General features: G+C 47.7%; 1 long non-coding RNA gene across 2 annotated transcripts in view; it reads right to left on the bottom strand.

The window, feature by feature from the left end:
* Positions 1-2733: 2733 nt before the first annotated feature.
* Positions 2734-22097, bottom strand: part of LOC139085427 (uncharacterized) — a 28543-nt gene continuing 9179 nt past the window's right edge. Inside the window, exons 2-4 of one of the 2 annotated variants that reach the window (XR_011543685.1) lie at positions 13003-21842; positions 11525-11688; positions 2734-11419 (exon numbers count right to left, since the gene is read on the bottom strand). This is a non-coding gene — a long non-coding RNA (uncharacterized lncRNA). Of the gene's footprint in view, positions 11420-11524; positions 21843-22097 lie in introns of both variants that reach the window. The other variant, XR_011543686.1, reaches the window with a different exon arrangement.

Here is a 22097-nt window from a genome sequence, read left to right as displayed (position 1 = left end):
TTCTGCTTAAGCATGGGCATGATTTTAAAAATGCAGAAGTGATAAACAACACAAAATTATCTGGCTCCGTTTGGGGAGGAGCCCAGCTGGACTGAAGTCGGGATCCATTTGCATATGCTGATGCTCTGTAGCAAAAGCAATTATTCAGGAGGAAGCATGAGAATTCAATGCAGAGAAAATTGCAACAAGACACTGAGCGAACACAGGGTGAACACTGTGAGAAGTTGTGGCATAAACATGTATTTTTTGAAGGTTGGCGATTATTTCTGAAAATCATGGACTTTCAGCATTTGCTTTGGTAGAAGCAGTTGCCCTTCTAGAAGGTGAACTTCAAACCAGAAAAGATTGTACTTTGTGGAGAGTGTTCTTGTGTTTGGACGGGGCATGGGCCAGCAGCCTAGCACTGCAGGGTCACAGCTGTGTGCCCTGTGCAGAGACTGCCCTCCAGGTGCCTCCCCTCCCAGGAGAGTCAAACACCTGCCCTGATTTACGCTGGAGACACTGCATCCCACAACACGCATTTAAGAGCTGGTGGGGTGGATGGAAAGATAATGGTGGTCAACAAGGGAAAGCATGGAACTGGGAGTTAGAAGGCCATGGGCGCTGTGGGACGGCTTCTGCCCGTCCCCGGTCCTCAGCATTCCCATCCATTAAATGGGACAATTGGACTCCACTGACTAAGTACCCCTACTTAGTAGCCGGGTAGTTGAAAAAGTTTCAGTTGGCACAGGTTCAATCCAGGAAATAACAGCAGACATCACGTTGGGAAATTTGCCCACGCTTTAATTGTCGTCTGATTACATCAAGGTCAAAGACTCAGTTTGGTGATGAGACATCTTTAACATCTTTCTCATTTTGCTCATCTTTTTCAACAAAAAAGGAGCAGACCCAAGGCTCAGAGTGCTAGGCCAGCACCGTATCTAGCCAGCATTTGATAATGTCGTCTTGTTTTCATTTTATTCAAGGCAAGTGATCGTGGCGTTCCATCCATGGTAATGATATAAGGGTTCCTCTCAAATAAATGTGAGTGAGCACAAAGAACGGGGCAGATAGAGCAGGGCATTGGGTCAGTCTCAGGGCAGCTATTAGGTGGGTAGTGGGATCAGATGCCTGGTGTTTGGGGATTCCCAGACCTCCCCTCCCTAAGGACCCTTCCAACTCATCCTTCTGCAAGTCCTTATAAGAACCAGTCACTGTTCTCAAGTGGCCGCAGCTTGTCCCTGGTTTCTGTTCAGGGCTGACCTTCATGACCACAGACTACACAGCACAACGACTGCCTGTCTTTCCCTGCTGAAACCCCCAAACTGTAGCCATGGAAAATCCCCCTTCTCTCTCATTCCTGCCACTGATGTCCGCGCCATCTTGGATTCCCTTGACACTAATATTTCTACCCAAAGCATATTTGGGTGTATGTACTACAGCAGAACCCAGCAAGTTTTTCCTCCTGCCTGTTTACATTAAAAATACTCATTACGATTCAAATTACTTTCAAATTATGCTCATCTGGATTTCTGTGCTTTATAAAGACTCCCATGCTTCTCTCTTTCTGAGGTTATAAGTTAAAATATTTTTATTATGATAGAAACTGCTTTAAAGACTCCACAGACATTTGCTAAACTGTGGATAAGACAGCTTCCTGCTGAATAAGCCCCTCTCTCACAGCCCACTCTGCAGGACCAGAGGACAAAAGGTCCGGAAACTAGCACTCCTGCAAGCTCTGACTCGAGGCCTTGCAGGTCAGCTCTGGGGGCACACGAGCGCCAGTGTTACACACTGCCGTCACGGGGGGACTTCACCCGTCCTCGGCAGCATGGAGAGAATTATAAGTACTGGCTACCCTCAGTAAGAATGCTTCGTTCTCTAACCTTCATCAGAGAATAAAAGGTACAGAAAAATACATTTTAGCTAATATCAGAGAGAACTTTCTAATGCTCAGAGTTTTCAGCAAGGAAATGGGCTGATTTCCAAGGTAGTGAGTCTCAAGGCATCACAGGAGGATTCTAATCAGAGGCTCGATGGCCACCCGCTGTTGTCGAAGAGGTTGAAGCACCCCTTCCAGCCTGGAACTCGCGTCCTCTTCCAGTCCTGGACTGTGCACTTCCATGTTTGACATGAGTTTTGGTGGCAGAGGAAAGACACCTCGTTCACAGTGGATTTGATGAAATGTATTGGTAGACAAACGGACTCGAAAGTTCAGGTACAGCTGGCTCCAGATGTTTGAATGACATCCTCAGGAAGCTGTCTCTCCCCTCCTCCTTTCTGTTTCCCACTGGCTTCCTCTTCCAGAAAGCAGCAAAGATGGCCTCCCGTGGCTCCAGGCTAACATCCTACTAGTCAGGGGACCTGAGCAGGAGAAAGACTCTTTCCCAACTGATCCAACAAAAGTCTTGAGATTTTCCTAAGAAAATAATCAGGAAGACTTCCAGAAACCCATATATAACACTTGCATCAACTTTCTACAGCAAAGTAACTGAAATGCCCTAAATGTCCGCTGACAGAGGAAATGAATAGTATGTCCAAATGGTGTAACACTCTGCAGCCAGCCAAAAGTGTGCTTCCAGAGAATGACGATGATGATGATAAAACATTTTTGACATATTATTAAGCAAGATATGGAAATAAACCAATAATAAGTTCACAGTTTTGTTGCAAAATATTTAATAAAAAACTAGATATAAATGTACTGATAGATTTTCTGTAAGTGGAGGGATTACAAACGAAATTATTTTAAAATTTTATTTTTGTTTTCTAAGTTATCTATTACAAATATGTATTACTTTTTATTCTTAGAAAAAAGTAAACAAATGTTGTTTGAAAACCTGGCTAGGTGGATAGTGGCCAATAAGAGGGCCCTCAACCAGGGGCAGGAGGAAGACCCAAAGACACTGCTCATTCTCTGGTCCACAGCTGGACGGGTCCCTGTGGCATACGTGGTGCCCAGTGGGGATGAGGCAGGGCTCTGCTTGCTCCTCTGACGATGCAGCCCCAAGAGCCGAAGCGACGGGCCAGCGGGGACACTCAGGTGGGCTCTGGCCAGGGCCCCTGGCGTTCCCAGCTCTGCACTCAGCCTTGCGGGTTAGTTACACTCACGCCAGGAGACAGCAGGCGAGGCCCTGAGCAGAGGCCGCGGAGGTGCGGTCATTTCAAATATTTAATGAGATTCACACACACGCTGTGTCGTTCAACCAGGCTATATGTTCAATACCGTTCTACGGCACAGACACTTCAAAACCTCCCAGACCTCCTGCGTGTCTGTCCAGCATACATGCAGGCTTCCTAGTAAAAGCTGTATCACTTCTCCTGGCATGGATCAAACTCATCAGTGTCTCTTCTTCTTCCCAGTCATGGAGGCATCAGGGTGACAAGTGGCTCACGGCACCCATCCCACTGCAGGGACAGCCCCAGCACCAGCGTCCCTGACTGCAGCCAGAATCCACAGCCAGGAGCAAAGTCCTTGGTTGCAAGGTTGCAAGATGACAGCCTGAAGTCACCATCCCTGTCCGCATCCCCAGAGAGACAGAGCTTAGCAATCCTGAGACCCACCCCAATACCACACATTCTCAAACCAGGCCTTCGTGCGCCTGGATCACTGGCCCTGGCTCTTCATTGCTGTGCCTGTTCCAGATAATTCCTGAGCTATCACCCCACCTTTTTTTATTTTTGAGATCATTTTGGAATGGCTTCTAGGAGGATGTGAGTTGTGGCCACATATTTGAGGACAGGAAGGGCAAGACTTGGCAGGAACGATGGGAGAGAAAACTGCACATAAGTCGTATGGGACAAATGCATTTACTTATTCACTGTAAGCCCAGCATATATATACCCGATGATCAGTGACAATCAGATAATTGTGAGCATGAGGCCAACTGGGTGCTGCTCGGTCAGGAGAAGCAACATGTGCTATTTAAAATCAATACCCCAAAATAATGAATGAAGAACCAAAAACTCGTAGTAGAGTGATCTGGCCCAGTCCTTAAGGACGAGCCGTTCAGGCTGAGATCTGAGAAGAAGCCTGGGTGGGAAGTAACCTTGGGAACACAGAGAGGCTGGGCATTCCAGAGAGAGGCAGAACAAAGTCAGGGGAGGGGTGCTGTGTAGAATCTTTGGGGCCAAGTGCACGCAGCGACTTTAGGTCTGGGAGGGATCATTCCGGCCATTTCCCAGGGAACAGTGAGAAGTGATGTTCTGACCACCTCCGGCCTCCTCACTGTCCCGGCCACAAGTCCCATACTTCACCCCAAACAGGCCAGTTGGGCTGCGTCTCTTCTGAGCAGATCTGTTAAGAGGACACCAGCTGAGAGGACTATGCCTCCACTGGCAGGATGTCCTAGTGCCACAGCCACGGACACAGAGGGAGGGCCTGGGGGCGCTTAGCTGGAGAGCCTGGATCTCTGCCTTCTGTAGTTCGAGCTGCCTGGTGGCAGACAGAGGAAGGCTTGGAATGTGGCTGGAGTGCAGCTCCCGAGGGCAGAGCTCCCGAGAGCTCTGATGGACGGCTGCCAGTCCTGGTAGGCAAACCGTGGGCCTTGGAGGAAGAACTTGGTCACAGGAGGGCTGTCCATGGCGGTTGGCCTCAGGAAGTCACACAGTCACAGAGTCCCATGTCTGGAGGCAGGTGCTGGACACATCGGGGAAGCTATGGAGGAGCTCCTGCACCGAGAGCCTGCGGTTCCCCTCAGGAGGTCTCAGAGGCAGAGTGGAACCCTACTCCTGCCATCATCCCAACGCATTTCCTCCTGCTCCGCCTTAGGTCTAGGCGCTAATGCGTGAGGACTCCCACTATTGCAAGGGCCGTGTCAAGCAGACGGACAAAGGCATCAAAGGGGATTCGGCCTGGGGTTGATGAGAGGTCTGGGGGACCGCCTAGCTGGAGGTTTAAACTGTGTCATGGGAACTTGTTCCCAGCAAATCCCCATCAGTGGCCCCGGATCATACCCTCCTCTTAGCGCCGGGGCAGGAGAGCTGCCGCTCATCCCTGGAGACTCAGGCACGAGTCCTGTCCCCACTCTCAGCTGCCCAGCCTGGGCCATAGAACCCCGCCGATGCCTCGAGGGGATGGCCGGAGGAGGCTGACTGACTGAGGCCTGGGACTGGGGCCGGGGGAGGGGGAAGAGGAGGTGGACACAGTGTCTAATCCCACCCAACCACTGCAGACTGAGAATGTGGGAGAAGCGCTTTCCTCTGAGGAAAACCAAGGTGCCGTCAGCAGAAGGAGGAAAAGAGCTGGGACATCCAAACCGATGGCTGTCCACTCCAAAAAGGAAGAACGCGGCTCATGGGCTCCCAGTCCCACCCCACCTCCCCTGCATCAGCCCCAAATAGAGAACCTCCCACCAGAAGTGCTTGTGGAAGAGGAGAGGGGAACATGTCACCCTTCCACACACTTTTTATAACGCGCTTAGAAAAATCTGCCCACGGAGACTGAGTTGAGTTTCCGTCCTCCACGCTCGTGTTTGCTGTTGAAGCAGCTGCGTCCTCTGCTCTGCAGGGTCGGCCGCTCTGTGAGGGCAGCCCTTCCGCGTGACTTTACTTACCCTCCAACGTCAGACAGTCTGACCTGAGACGAGAAGGGAGTTTGTTTGGGGCTTTATCCTGGGCTTTTCCTCCCAACTCTTTGCACAGCATGTTCTTCGAGAAGTTTTTCACAAAACATAGTATTTCTCTCTTTTTGGCCAAAAGATTGGATTACGTCTCTGCCTTTTCTCCCTTCTTATAGAAATCTTTATGACCTATCTGCTAAATAACGTATCTGGGGATGACTGTAGTAGTACATACTGTATGTAAATAAAATAGGATGCAAGATCTTGAATTATGGAAACCTAATTAGACTGAAAGTCCTACTCCACAGCCCCATTTTTAAACTTCCATATTCAGGTACATGTTTCTTTCTTAGATGAGTCAATACATTACCACTCTCCCAAAGATTAAAATTCATTATTGTGGATATTTAGATTTTTTAAAAGCTTTTCGCCTGTGTGCACACACAAAAATCAACCTATTAAATGTTTTCTTTAATTTCTGAATGTGTAAAAAATTGCTCATGGATTTTAGGCGCCAGCCATGTGTGTGCTGTTTTCCCTTCTCTGCTCTCCTTTCCTCTATGGCTCCCTTGGGCCAGAGAACTTGGCCAGGCATCAAATAAGACAGTTGGTCAGGGAAAGTCATGTCGGGAGGTAGGAGTCACTCTGAAGTGCTCTGAGCAAACTTTTAGGGCTTCCTTTCCACATTCCCTTTTGCCACTGGCACTCCTTTTCCAGGAAGGCCAGCTGCCTATCCCCCACTCTGCCTCCAGCCCAAAGAAGGCCTGGCCAGTTAACACCATATGACTAATTCCGACTAATTGTTATGGATCAAATAGCAGCAAAATATTTCCAGTTGCCAGTCTCTGTTTCCCAAATGTTCCTCTGTTATCCGTCTAAGTAAACATTTGTTCTGCTTATCGTTTCTGAGCAAAGACATGAATCACTTGCCTAGAAGAAACCGCAGCGACAGCTGTTGCCTATTAGGAACCGACATTTGGGAACAGGGCCTGGTAAACTGGACTCCAGAACGAAGTTTGCTTTTCGCTTGTCCTCATTCTAGAAAAGGAAGCCTAGGGCGCTGTGGTGGACTAGCAGCGGGTCTGTCCTACCATTTTGTGGTAGGACATTGGACAACCAAAACCCCCTACCCAGAAATCTTCCCTTCTGCTGGCTTGCCACGGTCCCTGAACCCCACCCTCAGCAGCTGTCCCTGGGCAGAAGATGCCGTCTTCAGAAGGTTCCTGGGACAGTGCCAAGGTGTGGCCTGAGGGTGGCCACACGTGAACTGGTTTGCTCTTGGTGAAAGCATCTTGTAGGGCGCTTTACCAGATCCTGATTTCTAAGGAAGGATTTGAGGGGACCTTAAACTGATGGGCCCTCAGGCTTTGGGGACTCATGGGTTTTTTGCACAAACTTGCATGGAAAACATATTTTCTAAAGGCTCTGTGCTGGACATTTCCATATGCTTCATATAGAGAATGTAAATCTCAAAACCCAGGTGGCAGAATAGATGACATAATCCAAGAAGGCGCAAGACAGAGAAACAGAAGTCTTAGATCAGAGAAGGCTTCCGGTCTGGTGGACTGTCCCAGCTGGGCTTTGAAGGGTAGGCAAGGTTGAGCCAGGTGGGGGGGAGGGAGTCCAATGTTTGGGTGGAGGAAACAGCTTCTGAGAGGATAGGGAAGACACAGGTGCTCGGGGGTTTGGAATTGAGAAGAGTTGGGGCTGCAAAATCTGAGGAAGTCCCAAGCCCCTTCCAGGGCTCTGGGTCTAAACTGGACACCCCCTCCCCTGGGGTAAGGGCAGTGACCTCATCAGCTGATTCTCTGAGTCCCCTTGGTCTTCTAAAGCCCATTGTCTAATAGGGACCTGCATACCACAGGTGCTCATTAAATGTGTATTAGTGGGGACGGAAATAAGTTTAAAGATGGTCTCCATCATCACAGCTGAAAACTTTTGCTCTATAAAAGATCATGAAGGGAATGAAAAGACAAGCTGTAGATTGGAGGAAAATATTTGCAAATCACCTATTCAATACAACAAAGAACTTGCATCTTTAATATATAAAGAACTCTCAAAACTCAACTGTAGGAAAACAACTCAATTTAAAAAAATGGGCAAAAGACATTTTACCAAAAGAATATAAGGATGGTAAATAAGCACAAGAAAAATGTCCACAATAATTAGCCATTAGGAAAATACAATTTAAAACCGTGATCATATACCACCATATACCTATTAAAATGGCTAACATTAAAAAAAATACTATCAACACCAAGTGATGGCAAAAGCTAGCAAGAGCACACTCGTACGTTGGTGGTGGGAATGCAAAACGGTACAGTCACTCTAGAAAAGGCTTTAGTAGTTTCCTACAAAGTTAAACATACACTTACCATATGACCCAGCAATTCCACTCCTGGGTATCTACCCAAGTGAAATAAAAATCTATCTTTATACAAAGACCCATATAGAAATGTTTGTAGCAGCGCTCTCCATAATTGCCCAAACTAGAAACAACCCAAAAGTCCTTCAAGGGGAGAATGGATAAACACACCGTGGTGCATCATACAATGGAGCAGCACTCAGTAACAGAGAGAAACAAATATTGATACATGCAAGAATTTGGATGAATCACAAGGCATTGGGCTAAGTCTCCAAGGTTACATACTGTAAGGAAGGAAGAAGCCAGTCTCAAAAGGTTACATAGCATCTGATTCTATTTGTATGACATTCTGGAAGAGACACATGATAGTGATGGAGAACAGCTCAGTGGCTCCTGGGGGTTAGGGGTGGAGGGAGGGTACGTCTGTAAAGGGGAAACGGCGGAGTTTGGGTGGGAGGTGACGGAACTGTTCTGCATCCTGATTACGGTGGTGGTTACACGAATCCATTCATGTGTTAAAATTCCTAGCACTTGTAAAAGATAAGGAAAAGGTGGTCGTCTGACCTCTTTCTGCTCCCTGAGCCAGATGGGAGAAGGAGCTGAGGGCCTATATTTAACAGCAAACTTTCCCTAAATTCTCCTAGTTTGGGTTTGCTTTCACATAGCCCTCAGCTGGGTCATCCTCTCATCTTCCAAAGGATGGAAGAGGAAGTCACAAGCTCTTGGGTGGGGACCTGGGGGCCTAATTGCTCCCCATGGAGACTTCACCCCACGTGACGGGGTGGCGTGGTGTCTCCCGAGCTCCTTTAGGGTTCTGTCTGGCGGACTGTCCTCTGCCCTGCCGCAGATATGGAGCAGCACAGGGTCTCTGAGCTCCCTCCCACCCGTTTGCCATCGTTCGTGAAATTAGGTTGTGACTGTCTGCTCAGTTCATAAAAAAATGGAGTTTGTGCTTTTGCTTGGCATTCTTCTTTCATTTATTTGTTGTTATTTTTGTTATAGTTTCTGTGATCATTCAGGGAATAATTACTTAGAGGATGAGGTAGCAGAAACTTCTTTGTCCTCCAGCTGAACTCAGACATCAGAACTACGTTATCAGAAAGCTACTAGGAGTTGTGCACCAACAAAAGGAGAGATGAAACCAAGAAAGAGGAGAAGACATAAAATCCAGGAGGCAGGGGATCCAATGGCTGAAAGAGGTGAAGGAAATTCCCAGGTTGGCAGATGAGGAAAGCCCCGGATGGTAGCTGAGTAGTCACTCAAGTAAGGAAGCAGACTGCAATGTCAGAGGACTGCAGCGGGGCGCCTCCAAGAGCAGGAAGGAGCTGCTACCAATGGGCGATCTGATGCGCTTCCTTGTGGAAAACTGTATTGAGGGGCTGTAGCTGTGGGAAAACGGAACCATATGTACAAAGAAAATCAAGCAAATTGGCTTCAGGAAAGACAAAATGAGCATGGAAACAAGCAAACAACCCTAGTACACTACTGACTCAACAGTGAACTATATTTGTATCATGAACGAGGAATATTAATTTAACAAAAACTCATGATAGAACTGTCACGAAAGGATGGGGGAAAGGGAGAGGGAGTGAGAAGGGCAAGTTCCCACCACCAGTAAAAATAGGGAGCTGGGATGTCTAGATAGACACCTGCTCCGTGACATTTGTCTGTGGGGGTGCCCAGAGTGGCACCGTTCATCAGGGCGCAGTGAAGGTGTGTGTGGGGTGTGCTGTCAGCAACAAGAGAACCAGCAGCAGAAGTGTCTGTCTTTCCTTGCAAGGAGGAGCCGACTTTGAACACCTCTGAGGTTCTGTCACCCCCTGGGGGTCCAGGATGACGAGCAAGTCCTTCACCCTCTGCACTCAGGGTCCTCTGTTGTAAACGGGAAATGAGCAGCCTGCTCTGCCCCCAGCCTGTTGGGAACAGACAGATCCCAGCTGAACCTGCCAGTGCCTAATTGGGAACTGTGACTTTAAGGATCCCAGCTGAGTCCCGGCTGGCACTTGGTAGCCTCTGCCAGGACCTCGACTCAGAAACATGATGAAACCCCATCCTCATAGGCCGCAGCAGAAAGCTGGACCAAGTTGCTGCTCACATCAAGCGTTCAAGTCCAGGAGAGCTTACTGCCTAAAGGCGGCAGGTGGGGTCCTCCAGAGAGGGCTCAGTGGGGGAGAAAAGCCAGACCCACACCCGGGTGCAGGGCTCTCCTCCCGGGACCTTTGGAGGTGTGCTGGTTCAGCGAGAGAGAAGTTATAGAACTTTGAGTCCTCGTTCCATCATGTGCAGCCAAAGTTATTAGGTGTTTAGGGACTATTTTCCTTTCTCCCTTTCTAAGGAGAATCGACATGACTCGTCTCATTTTTTTTTGCTTCAAGCCCTATCTGTGAGCCCTTGACTGTGATGTTCCCCTGCCAGCATCTTCCCCCGAGTCTGACTCTTCTCCACTATTCCAGAAAAGGGTTTAGATGGAAAGTCACATGCCCAGGGGCCTGCAGCCCGTGACTCCAGAAACGAAAACCCAAACCCTGCTACCCGTCTCCTCTTCTAAGCCACCAAATATTGTTCCAGAACTGTGTGACTGAGTCTCATCTTTCCACTACGGTTGTAAACTTCCCGAGAACAGGAACTGTATTAGGATAAGCTAAGCCATGTGACAAATAGACCCAGTGTGCCAAGGTTCCATCCAGTAGATGCTTCCTTCTTGCTCACACGGCAGTCTGGTGGGTGTGCACGTCCACGCGGTCACTCAGGGACCCTTCTCCCTCTATTTTATGGCTCCCTTACTCTAGGTCCCTTTTCATTGTCTGCATCCAGCTGGTGGAAGGGGAAAGAGCATGGAGGAATGTCCCAGGGAGCTTTTTATGGGTCATCCTGAAGATAGAACACCTCATTTCTGCTCATGTGCTATCCGACAGAACTTACTTAAGGGGCCACAGGAAATGCACGTGAGAGTGAGATGTAGTCTCCCACGTCCCCGAGAAGGCTTTGACTCTGGCACATCAGCTCTTCCGCTCCCCCAGTCTCCTTCCTCGCTGGGAGCCCAGCACAGAGGACCTTTAGAGGATGTTCCGTGAGAACTCGGTGAGGTTGGCCTGAGGTTGCCCGACGCTCGGCCAACTTCACACAACTCTGCGGACAGAGGAAACTGGCCGGCTTAGGGCTGAGCTCTCGGTGGCCCCCCCTCACACATATACCCATTAAGCCTCTCAGATGAGGCAGGCCCTGCAGCAGCTGTGGTTGCATCAGAAAACAGATCGAAGGCTGGTCTTTACATCCACATAAACCTCATCCTGGCCTCTGCCCACAGAGGTCACATCTGTGCAGAAAAGCATCCCATAGCACCAGGCAGGTGGCATCCAGCACCCAGTGAGATACCACCATGTCTGGACACTCGTGTATCTGGTCCATCTGTCCTGGAACAGCTCTGATGGCGGGTCACGGGCTGGGCAACGTAGAAGGCGACAAAGGCCTCGAAGGGAGGGGTTTCAGTTGAGCAGCAGAGACAACAGCCAGACTAGAGGAGTTTCAGGAAAGAACAGAGATAAGTGGGCTGGGAGTTAACTTTTCCAATTAATTGGGAAAAATAAGGCCAAAGATGCTAATGCGTATCACAACTCACACACACACGCCCCTGGACCGGTGCCCTCCTCTCCAGAACCCCTGCTTCTGCTGCTGCTGTCTCAGGCGCCATCCTTCCTCCCCTCGGAGACGCAGCTTGCTCAGGTTTCGGGGGCATCACTGTCCGGGTGTGGCTGCAGGAAGTGCTGTGCCACGGAAAGGCCCCTGGAGTAGAAACCACAGGTCCTTTTTAGAAGCCCGTCCTTCAGAATAATCTTGGCTCTTCACCTCACCACCATGGCCACCAGCCTGGACCAAGCCACCTGGAGGTCTTACCTGGGCAATTGTCACAGCCTAGTCACTGGACTCCTGACCTTGCCCTTGCCCCCTAAATTAATTCTCCACACATCTGTCTTTGTGATCTTTGACAAATGAAAATCTGAGCACGTCTCTCCCCTCCTTCATGCCTTCCATGGCTTTCCATGTCCCCACTCCTCTGCTCCCTTACCCTGCTCCCTTACCCTTCTTCATTTCTCCATGACAATTCATTCTGCCCACAGCATACTTTATTCTCAGGCATTCCACCTGGTTATTTTCTCTCTTGCTGGAAGGTGAGGTCTGTAAGAGAGAGCCTTTGTCCTATTCAGTCCTGATGGCCCTTTGGCCCATCACCTCCTAGGCATGTTAATATTTATGGAAGACACGCAGTTTCTTTAAAACCTCAGCTTCCTCAGCTATCAAAGGGGGCAAGAAATTCTGGGAGCTTCACCCCTTAGAGGTGTGTGGGGACTGATGAAAAGATGAGGCGAGCAGATCCCCGCCTGCGGCGTAAGCAATGCCACAGGATCACTGTGGAGGCTGTGGCTTCAGGGTTCTAACTTTGCAAGATGCATCCCCATCATCACAGGCCACTCTGGAGGGCGAACCATGGCATCTTCTCTAGAGACAATAGCTACAGCACTCCTTCCAGTTGAGAAACCTGAGTCTATTGAAAATAAATTAGTAATGCCTCATTCTCAATGAAAAAGTCTCGGAGAGATTTATAATTTTATTTTTTCTAAGTGTACAGAATAACATAAATCAAAAGAAGCAATAGTCTACCTTGTGTTTTGACTACTTTGACCCTCTTCAACCTCTGCCAATTTTTATCTCATTTTTGTTTAACTTTATACATCAGAGTTTAATTTGAGAGCTGGTCGGGAAGACAGTGATGTATAGGTTACATCAAGTGCAGCTGAAATTACCCGGTCCCCGGGGACTTCAGGCTGAAGGAGGGTCCCCGTCCTGTTCCAGGGGGTAGAAGAGGAACGGTGCAGTTTGCCCCCTGAGCCCAGCCCCTCCCCCTAGCAGGCCTCATTGCTGCCTCTCATTTATTGATCGGGCCAGGTTTGAGGAGCTCGCAAGACTGCGTCCGGCCAGGGCACCTGCTTCCCAGCACAGCCAGGGGCTCAAAGCGTCGGCCACGGTGGACCATATCACTTTAGGAACCAGAAAAGGAGTACTGTTAGCAATGATTTTTCCCCTTCTTTAAATTGTTACCTTCTCTGGGGAAGTGTGCCCAGTTGGCAGTGTGGTCTGGCCGAAGAGAATGCTGGTCTTGGTTTTCTCAGTGTCCAGAGCAGTGCTTGACATCCCACAGATTACTCGATGAGAATTGATGCATGCATGCATGAATGAATGCATGAGTTGTCTTCGCTTCCTCATTACTGTTAGTGTTCCAGCTGGCCTCAAGTATTTTTCGAGAGGGTGAACAAACTAGATGAACTGGATCACTGGCATAAGAACGGGTGAGATGCTGTCCATCCTAGAAACTCCAAATGTAGCTTACGGATGCTGGGACTGGAAGGGGGCTTGAGATCTTCTCATCCAATTCTTGTCTATCGCATCAATGCTCACTAAGACATCCCGGCCAGGGACTGAACAACCTCTATTAAACTCCTCCAGGGATAAGCCACTTGAGCCGTGACCCACGGGTTGGCATTTTTTGCATGTACATTTCCTTCATAGCACTTATCAGAGTTTGAAATTACACACTTGTGCAATTATTTCATTAAAGTCTGTCTCCCCACTAGATCCTAAGAACACTGACAAGTTCTGTAATTAATTCACAAGGAAAGGCTGTTCACCTGTATCCCTAGGGTCAGGCACAGGGCATAGCATCTAGGAAGTACCCTATAAACGTTTCGGAATGCATGAGTCCAAAATAAACTGTGGTGGAGGCGATGCTCTGATTTGTTATCAGGGGGCAGGAATGAGAGCAAGAAGTGAAAATGCCCAGGTACAGAAGTCATATTACACCTGACCACCCGATCCACTCTCAGTACAAAGGCCAGTAAGGAGGTTGAGGGAAGCAGGACAAGGTAGCTGGATTTTGGATTCTACCAGCAGTGGCAAATATCTCTAGCCGATTCTTTGCTCTAGGCCTGCGCTGTCTGATACGGTAGCTACTGGCCACCTGTGTGGCTATGAAGCACTTGATAGGTGAGTGGTCTGAATTGAGATGTGTTGTAAGTGTAAAATACACACCAGATTCCAAAGGTTGACATGAAAAAAGAATGAAAAAGATATCGTTAATAATTTTCATATTGATTATATGTTGAAATGATAACTTTTTGGATATAATTGGTTAAATAAAACGTATCATTAAAATTAATTTCTCCTGTTTCTTTTGCTTTTCTTAAATGTGGCTACAATTAAATTTAGAACTGCAATTGTGACTTGCATTATATTCTAGCACTGTTCTAGAGGAAAGGCCTTGAAGGACTTATTAATTGGTCAAGAGCCTTCACATGAATGCCCACCACTGGCACGGCTGAAGTTCTGTCTATTCTGGGGCTGGCATTGTGTTCTGTACTTTACTGCCTAGTTAAACAAAGGTTTATACCTTTGACCTAGTAAGTTTATTTTGGGGATGACATCCTGAAGAAATAATCTGAAACGTGAAAAAATTCTTTATACATAAAGTACTAATGATAGCATTATATAATATGAAGGAAAAATAGAAAATAACCTAAACATCTAAACAGTAGAATTTACCTATTAACTCAATTGCATCCACTCAACAGAATATTATGCAACCATCAAAAACCCTGTTTACCAAAGATTTTATTGTAACACGGCAGAGCGCTGTGATGATGCTTAATGAAAAATTCAGACTTCAAAGCTGTGCCACCGTATTCCTGCGGCTCGAGAGGACGCACTCGGGACAGCCAGTGGGAGTTCTACCAAACCACTACTGGAGAATGAGATGATGAATGACTTCTCTTTTCTTCTTTCTGTTTTTTTTTTATTAAATTGTATCTAATAAGCTTTCAATAAAAGAGAAGTATGCATATCTTGTCTCAAGTAAAATGGGCCAATCTCAGGAGTTTGCCTGAGTGTGTAAACGGCTGCAGGTGGAGAGGCACGTCGATGCAGGTCTGCCCTTTTAAGGCACACACAGTCCCAAAGCAAGCCCCACACTTTCTGTCTGAAAGTACGACCCCCACCGCTTGTACCTGGTGGGTCATCGAGTCCCTTAGACAAGGAAACATGTCCTCCATCGACCCGAGACTCCTCCCTGAGGGCAGCCGCTGCAGCGGTCCTCCCAGCACGGAGCTGCACAGGCGGGGTGCTCCAAAGAGGGCATTGCACCCGTGCTGGTTTTCTGCTGCTTCCTCACACCTTTCTCCTGCGCTGTGCCCCGGGAACCCCACTTGGATGACTGTTTCAATGTATGGCCTTTGCCAACTAGCTTCTGGCAGGGTTTTCCAAAGTGGAGTCCTGGCAGGGGAGTGGAGGACGAGAAGACAGGGCAGTCTGAGGATGCTGTCCCCTGGCCACCGCCCTGTGGGTCCGAAGGTCCCAGCTCTAAAGATGCCCCTTACCATACTCCCTCTGGCTTCCAGCAACCAACTGCTATCCCATTCCTGTCAGGCCTCAGGGTTGTAACAATTCTGCTTATCTTCTCTTGTGCCTTCCTTCACCTCTGCCAAGGCCTCTTTAGGAAATCCTCCTCGAATAATCCTGGATTGAGTGAGTCCTCTCTTTCCCGCCAGGACCCTGAACTGCCACAGGACTTAATTGAAAATGCAGTGCCTGGGCCACACAGTGTACCAAGAAGAGGCACAAAGCGCATTCCAGGAGGTGTGGGGTCCTTGAGCCTGTGGTGTGCGGGGTAGGGGCTGAGTTCTAGGGCTCACACAGCTGAGTTCAAATTCAAGCTCTGCCCCTTCTAATAGCCAGGAGGTCCTTAAGGCATTTCTTTACCTCTCCAGGTCTCGCCTTCCTCATCTGAAAAGTGAGGTAAGAACACCTACATTCATGAACATTGTGCGTTCATGAACATCAGATCAAATGAGACAAGATACGGAAACTTCCCAGTGTGGTGCCCAGTGTGGAGTAACGCCCTCAGGGAATGCTCACTATCGCTATTATTTCTATTACCCCCTCGGGCTGTTAGCCCCCCCCCCACCAATGCAAAAGCCCTATCAAATCACCACTTCTGGGGACAAGCAGCAGGATGGTCTAAACCCTGCCCCCCTCCCGGATTGCAGACACTCAAGAAAGGCCCCCACAGCTGCACTACGCTGTGGTGGAGACACCCACGTGAACAGAGAGGGGCTTACTCACAGAGAGGAGTGAGAAGACCCAGCAGGAGATGAAGAGCATTTTGAGAAAATCACTTGTTTATTTAAATATTGTACTTAGGAAAAATGCCAGAATGAGAAATATGGGTGTTTGTGGTAATAATCAAAAGGGGGAAGAAGGGATAAAAATGATCAAAAACACAAGAAAGAATTATAAGATGTTTGAAATAAAATTTGCATCTTGAAAATATCTGTACTTCGACCTCAGAATGAGTGTATCTTGTAAAAACTCTTTGAAAACACTTCCCTGCTCTCTTTGTCTCTTCTTTATAAGGCATCTTCTCTTTAACTCCCTTTGGGGAACTTCTTATAAATGAGGATTTGCGTCTCGAGGGATTACTCTGGTTAGGAAAGTGTTTTATTAAAAAATATATGTTTGCCACAGAATCCTGAGCGATATAATTAGCTGGTCCCTTCTGTTTTATTGTAAAAGGCTCTATGGCCAAGTTCTAATTAAACATATTCTCAGGACGTTTGAAATGTGAAGGTGCCTAAGAAATGGGCACTAAAATGAAAGAAGCCAAGGCTTGGGGGAGGTAAGCCGGAATGCCGCGTCTCTGGCCGCAGTGTACCAAGAAGTTTGGCCTCATTTCTGTTCCTAGGTGCACAGCTGTCATGATCCTAAGCCTGGCCCAGCTCACAATGGTGGGACCCTACCATGCATCTGGGAGGCAGAGTCCTGGGCTGGAATTCTGGGGACCAGGATGTGTGATAGGTTATCACGTCCAAAGTGAGCGTTGCTAAGGTCCCTGCCAGCTCTGACATTCTGGATGTGTTCCTTTGCTGGCTGTTGCCACCTAGCATAACAACGTTCTGAAAGCCCATACTTCATTTTAGTTTGAGAATTTAGGTGTGAAAAACGAGGCCATGGCATCTTGCTCTTGATGGTACTACATAAGCAGGCTGGCTCAACCACGAGAGGCAGTGAATGCCCTCCTCTGTAAAATGGGTAGAATGATGTTTACCTGTCTCCCTTTTGGAGAAGCAAGTGACTTGGAGGTGGAAGCACCCTGTCTGCATACAGCAGGATGGGCCAGGAGCTCCCAGGAGTTCAGAGTTTAGAAATAGGTCCTCTGAACCCCCAACCTTGGCGCCCTGTGTGGCACCCTCTTTCTTTGCAAAGCACCTTCACATCCATTAAAACCTCTTTAGAAACAGGCAGAACTCTCATTCATTGCTGGTGGGGATACAAAATGACACTGTCGCTTTGGAAAACATTTTGGCAGCTTCTTATAAAGTGAAACATGCTCTTACCATAGAACCTAGCAACCCCACTCCTCTGAATTAAGACCCAGGAGAAACGAAAACTCATGTTCACATAAAACCTGTACGCCCAGGTTTATAGCCGCTTTATTTATAATTGCCTCAAACTAGAAACAGGCCAGTTGTCCTTCAACTGATGCATGGATAAACAAACTGGGACCGCCACACAAACTATCGATACACTCAACAGCATGGATAAATCTCAAATACATTAGACTAAGTGAAAGAAGCCAGACTCAAAAGGTGACATAGCGTAGTCCCATTCGTATTATACTCCGGAAAAGGAAAAACTGTAGAGATGAAGGACAGATCAGCGCGACCTGGGGCGGGGGAGCAGCAGTGAAGGGCGGGAGGACACTCTGACTACAGAAGGGCAGCACCAAGCAGTGTTCTGGGGTGATGGAAGTGTTCCAGATCTTGGCTGCAGTGGTAGTTAAGTGACTCTATGAATCTGTCAAAATTCAGAGAACTGTATACAAAAAGAGTAAATTTTACTCTGTGTAAATTAAAAATAAATTTTAAAAGCCCATAGGCTTGGCAGTGAATGTGATGGCTGTTTGAGGTTGAACCCGCTTCCCCATACTCATTTTATCCTACAACGGATGCCTATTAAGCCAATCAAGGCATGGCGTTCCCTGGTGATGGCTTCTGCTCCACACAAGGGGCCCCTGAAAACCAAAGGGAAGGACACAGATTACATGGGGCAGTGCAAAGTTTGTCTTTTATTCTCTTTCCTACTGGCTGTGAACAAAGAAGCTAGCAGTTCTAGTTACCACCTGTGGCCCTCTTGAAATCATGACATGAAACACCTTGAGGATGAGATGATGCTGAGAACGGAGCTGAGAGTCAGAAGGCAGAGGAAACCAGTTCCTGACGGTCTAATTGAGCCAGGACTCACCACTAGAAATTTTCCTTATGCCAGTTCAAGGAGGGAGTTGTATTACTCGCAGACTAGCAAATGCACTCAGGGATCTCGTTGAAACAGTTCTGTTCTGAGCCAGGGTCCCAACACAACTTGAAACAAACTGGGCAATAAAGAGCTTCTATGAAACAACAGGAAACACGTATCCAACAGAAAATGGGAAAAGGGCTTGAACAGGCATCTCATGAATAAGGAAATCCAAAGGACCACAAACATATCCAAAGGTGCTCAATCTCATTAGCATCCACGGGAATGCAAATTAAACGCAGTGAGACAGCAGCCACAACCACTAGAATAGAAAACACTAAAAAGAAGGGGAAAAAAGCTAATGATATCATATGCTGACAAGGATGTAGAACAATAGGAACGTTTCAAAATGGTATGTGGAAGTAAAAATGGACACAATCACTTTGGGAAACAGTTGGGAGATGTACATACCCTGTGATCAAGCAACCCCACACCTACATACAGGCTCTTCCACACATGCATAGCACATGAACAAGCGTGTTCACAGGGGCAGTTTTCATAACAGACCAAAAAACTGGAAAAAAAGAAAAACCTGCTATAATGCAATATATTCACGGTCTTTCAGCTTTGAAAATGACCAGCTGCACACATCCGCACAGTTAAATCTCACAAACATAATGCTGAATAAAAGAAACAAGATACAAAATAATTCGTTCAATATAATTTCATTTATGTAAAGTTTAGAAAAAGGCACAGGGATCCACCCTGAAGTGTTCAAACTACAAAGCAAGGCAAGAAAGTGATGACAGGCACAGTCAAGGTCGTGGTGGCCTGCAGGAAAGGGGCTGTAATTAGCGGGTGCGTGTCAGGGGCTTCTGGGGAGGGAGTGGTGGCTATTCAGGTGTTATACTTATTATTTACAATAATAATCATATTTTAATTATTATTTAAACTATACCCATATGATTTACACATTTTTCTACTTTTTCAGTATGTCTCACACACAGAAACATAGGATGTAAAAAATCAGATGCCAGAGAAATGCTGAAAACCAGTCTGGAGCCAGGAATGTGGAATGAGTGACTCTGAGTGAGGAATTCTGAAGGATTGGCCCCAAAGAGAGACAATCCAGAAGGTCACAAGCTTTGCTTTACCTCATCACCACTTATTCCAGTCAGAGGCCTTTTAAAAGTGTTTGCTTTTAAGTAAAAGTTGTCTCCTTTGAAAGTTTCGGTTCTCTCTCTTGAGTTTAATGCACGTTAATCTTATAGAGTGCTCTCACTGATGCATTACAGGTTAGATCAGCTCTGCGCCTTACATGAGTCTGCAAAGACGAAAGGGAGCTCTCCTATCCAACTGCTCCTTATGTGCCTGGAGGTCTTTCATCTTAAAAACTCAATCAGAGCCAGAAATCCAGGAGAACACACCAGCACCTCTTGAGCAAGTGAAATGCACACTGTGGGGTCCAAGGCACAAACTTCATGCAGCTTCCTTGCAGAGAATTCCTTCCTGCTCTTATTTGAGCCTAATTACTCTATTTTAAATATAAATCTAACATGTTCAGATGTCCGTTTCCCAGAATACATCAGCTTAGAAAGGTGAAAGTGGAGGGAACGGCCAGGAGAGCCCGTGACAGCTAAGAAGGTGCCGCCGTGTGGTGTGAGAAGACAGATGGAAAACATTTCACCTCTCCTAGGCTTCTGGAGGCACAGCAGTGAAATGCTCAATTAGAAATTAACTAAATCCTTTTTTAAAAAAATCAGGAACATGCTCAGTGCGTAATAAATGATTACCATCAAACATTTAGCAAGCTTTATCATTCAAAAAAGTAAGTTTTAGAGATATTTTCCTGTAAAGACGTCATTCTGTGACAATGCCAAATATGTGAATCTAAACCCTAGCCCCTGTGAGTATATGTGTGTGCATGGACACAAACACTCAACGACACACAGCAACTACATGTACATAGACGTATGTTGGAAAACACTAACCCATATTTTGATGCTGCCTGTGGTGGTTTGGATCCTATTAAAGAATTCGGGATTTGGATGGAATTTACCCTGATAGCTGAACAATTACGGAACAGCTGCATCCTCAGAACGAAATGACCTTTTCATCAAGTTACAAAACATTAAAGGTTAAAGAATGTTTGAAAGGAAGTTAATACTTTTAAAATATTGGGGAAATTGCCATCCTTTCAAAGACCTGACCGAAATGAGAGGAAAGTCCTGGACAGCATGTAGGAGCGTTTTTGTGGGGAGGCGTGACATATCTGCATCACCGGCTTCATTCAAAACTCTGAATGAACCTACCTCCTCAGGAACTGAGCAGAGGGGGCCTGTGACGAGCACAGCGTGCGGGAGCTCAGCAAGGAACCCTTAGCAGGCTGGTTCCTAATTGCAATTTTAAAGTCACATCTCTTCCTCTTGCAAGCAGCGATGGCAAAGAGAGCAAATCAATGAGAGTGTCAGCTTTTCCAGGCTTCTATTTTCCATCTGACGTGGATGGTGCAAATTCCAGTTGCTACTTACAGGGAAAATAGAAATATCAGGGAGGCTTTGCACCAGACCCCTTCCTCTCATTAGCTCCCAGAAAGGCCTGGAGAAACCTGCTGTATTTGCCCTGCAGATGCCCACTCGTCCCAGAAAGTCAGGAGGCCTGGGCCCCCACCCCCAACCTTCAGCAACTCCCCCTTCCTTTCTTTTTGCCCCACTCCAACCACCTGCCTGCATCCTTGGCACATCCAATCTCAGCCCATGTATAAACCTTTGTCTTCAGGGAGGTCTGATCCTGTGGCTAGCCTTCTCACAGTGGCTGCAGGAGGGGTCACCATTTATTGGACAACTACTATGTGCCAAGCTCTTCACCAAAGCACCAACACACTTCATCTTGTGTAGGCCTCACTGGTACCTGCGAAGTGGGCTCTACTGTGACTTGCCCATGGGCACACAGCCAGTAATGCTGCTCTTCATCTTTCAAACCCTATTCTGACCTTGAAAGCTCCCAGCATGTAGCATAAAGACCTGAAGGCTTCAAAGGGCATCTCCAACTTTGATTGAAGTTTTCCTCCCAGTCCCTACTCAGTACTTAAGATGAACAGAACTGCCCCATTTTAGAGATGAAAGAGTTGAGGCTCAAAGAGCCAGGGCAATCTCTCAAGGTCACTGGGGAGTGATGGACCCGGAGCCCAGGCCCTGCACTCCATAGTCAGAGCTTGCCTTCACCTGCAATGTGCACACCCAGAGCAGACCCACTGTGTGCGTGACCTTTCTGTGCTGCTGACCAGGACTTCTCTCTTAAGAGGAAAGGACTCGTCGCACTCCACATTCTTTCGTGCACCACGTGCTCCTTCATTCTTTGTGCTGGGTCCCGCTGAGCCAGGATTGGGTGCTGGGCTGGACGGTCAGTGCTCTACCTTCTCCCCTCTACTGTCTCCCTTCTTGACTCTCAGCTTGCCCCAGATAGGGCCATCCTCCAGAAAGAGAGCAGCTTGCATTTCTGGACATTTGAGAGGGGAGTGACTCCTGGACAAATTTCACCGTTGGAGGATGACTCTGGCCCATTTTCAAGTCTCATTTTTCTTGGCTGGCAGGTGAGGCCTGAGGAGGAGGAAGGAGGGTTTGTGGGCTGCCTGTCAAGGGAGGCCTCCCTGCCATGTCTGCCCTATAGTCAGCCCGCCTGGAGACGCCGCGGGCCTGCGCCCTTCACAGACCCTGGCGGCCTCCCAGGACAGCAGGCCTCCTCCTAGTGGGAGCCCTGTGCCCAGACATTGAGGTCGGCTGGGACCGAAGTTCTCTTGCAAAGCAGGGAGGCCCCCTTTGCACCTGCACCCATTCCTGTCACCAGCTGTTTCC

The sequence above is a fragment of the Equus przewalskii genome, chromosome 9 (genome assembly GCF_037783145.1).
Source record: "Equus przewalskii isolate Varuska chromosome 9, EquPr2, whole genome shotgun sequence".
NCBI lineage: Eukaryota > Metazoa > Chordata > Mammalia > Perissodactyla > Equidae > Equus > Equus przewalskii.
This window is presented reverse-complemented; position numbering and strand designations above follow the sequence as displayed.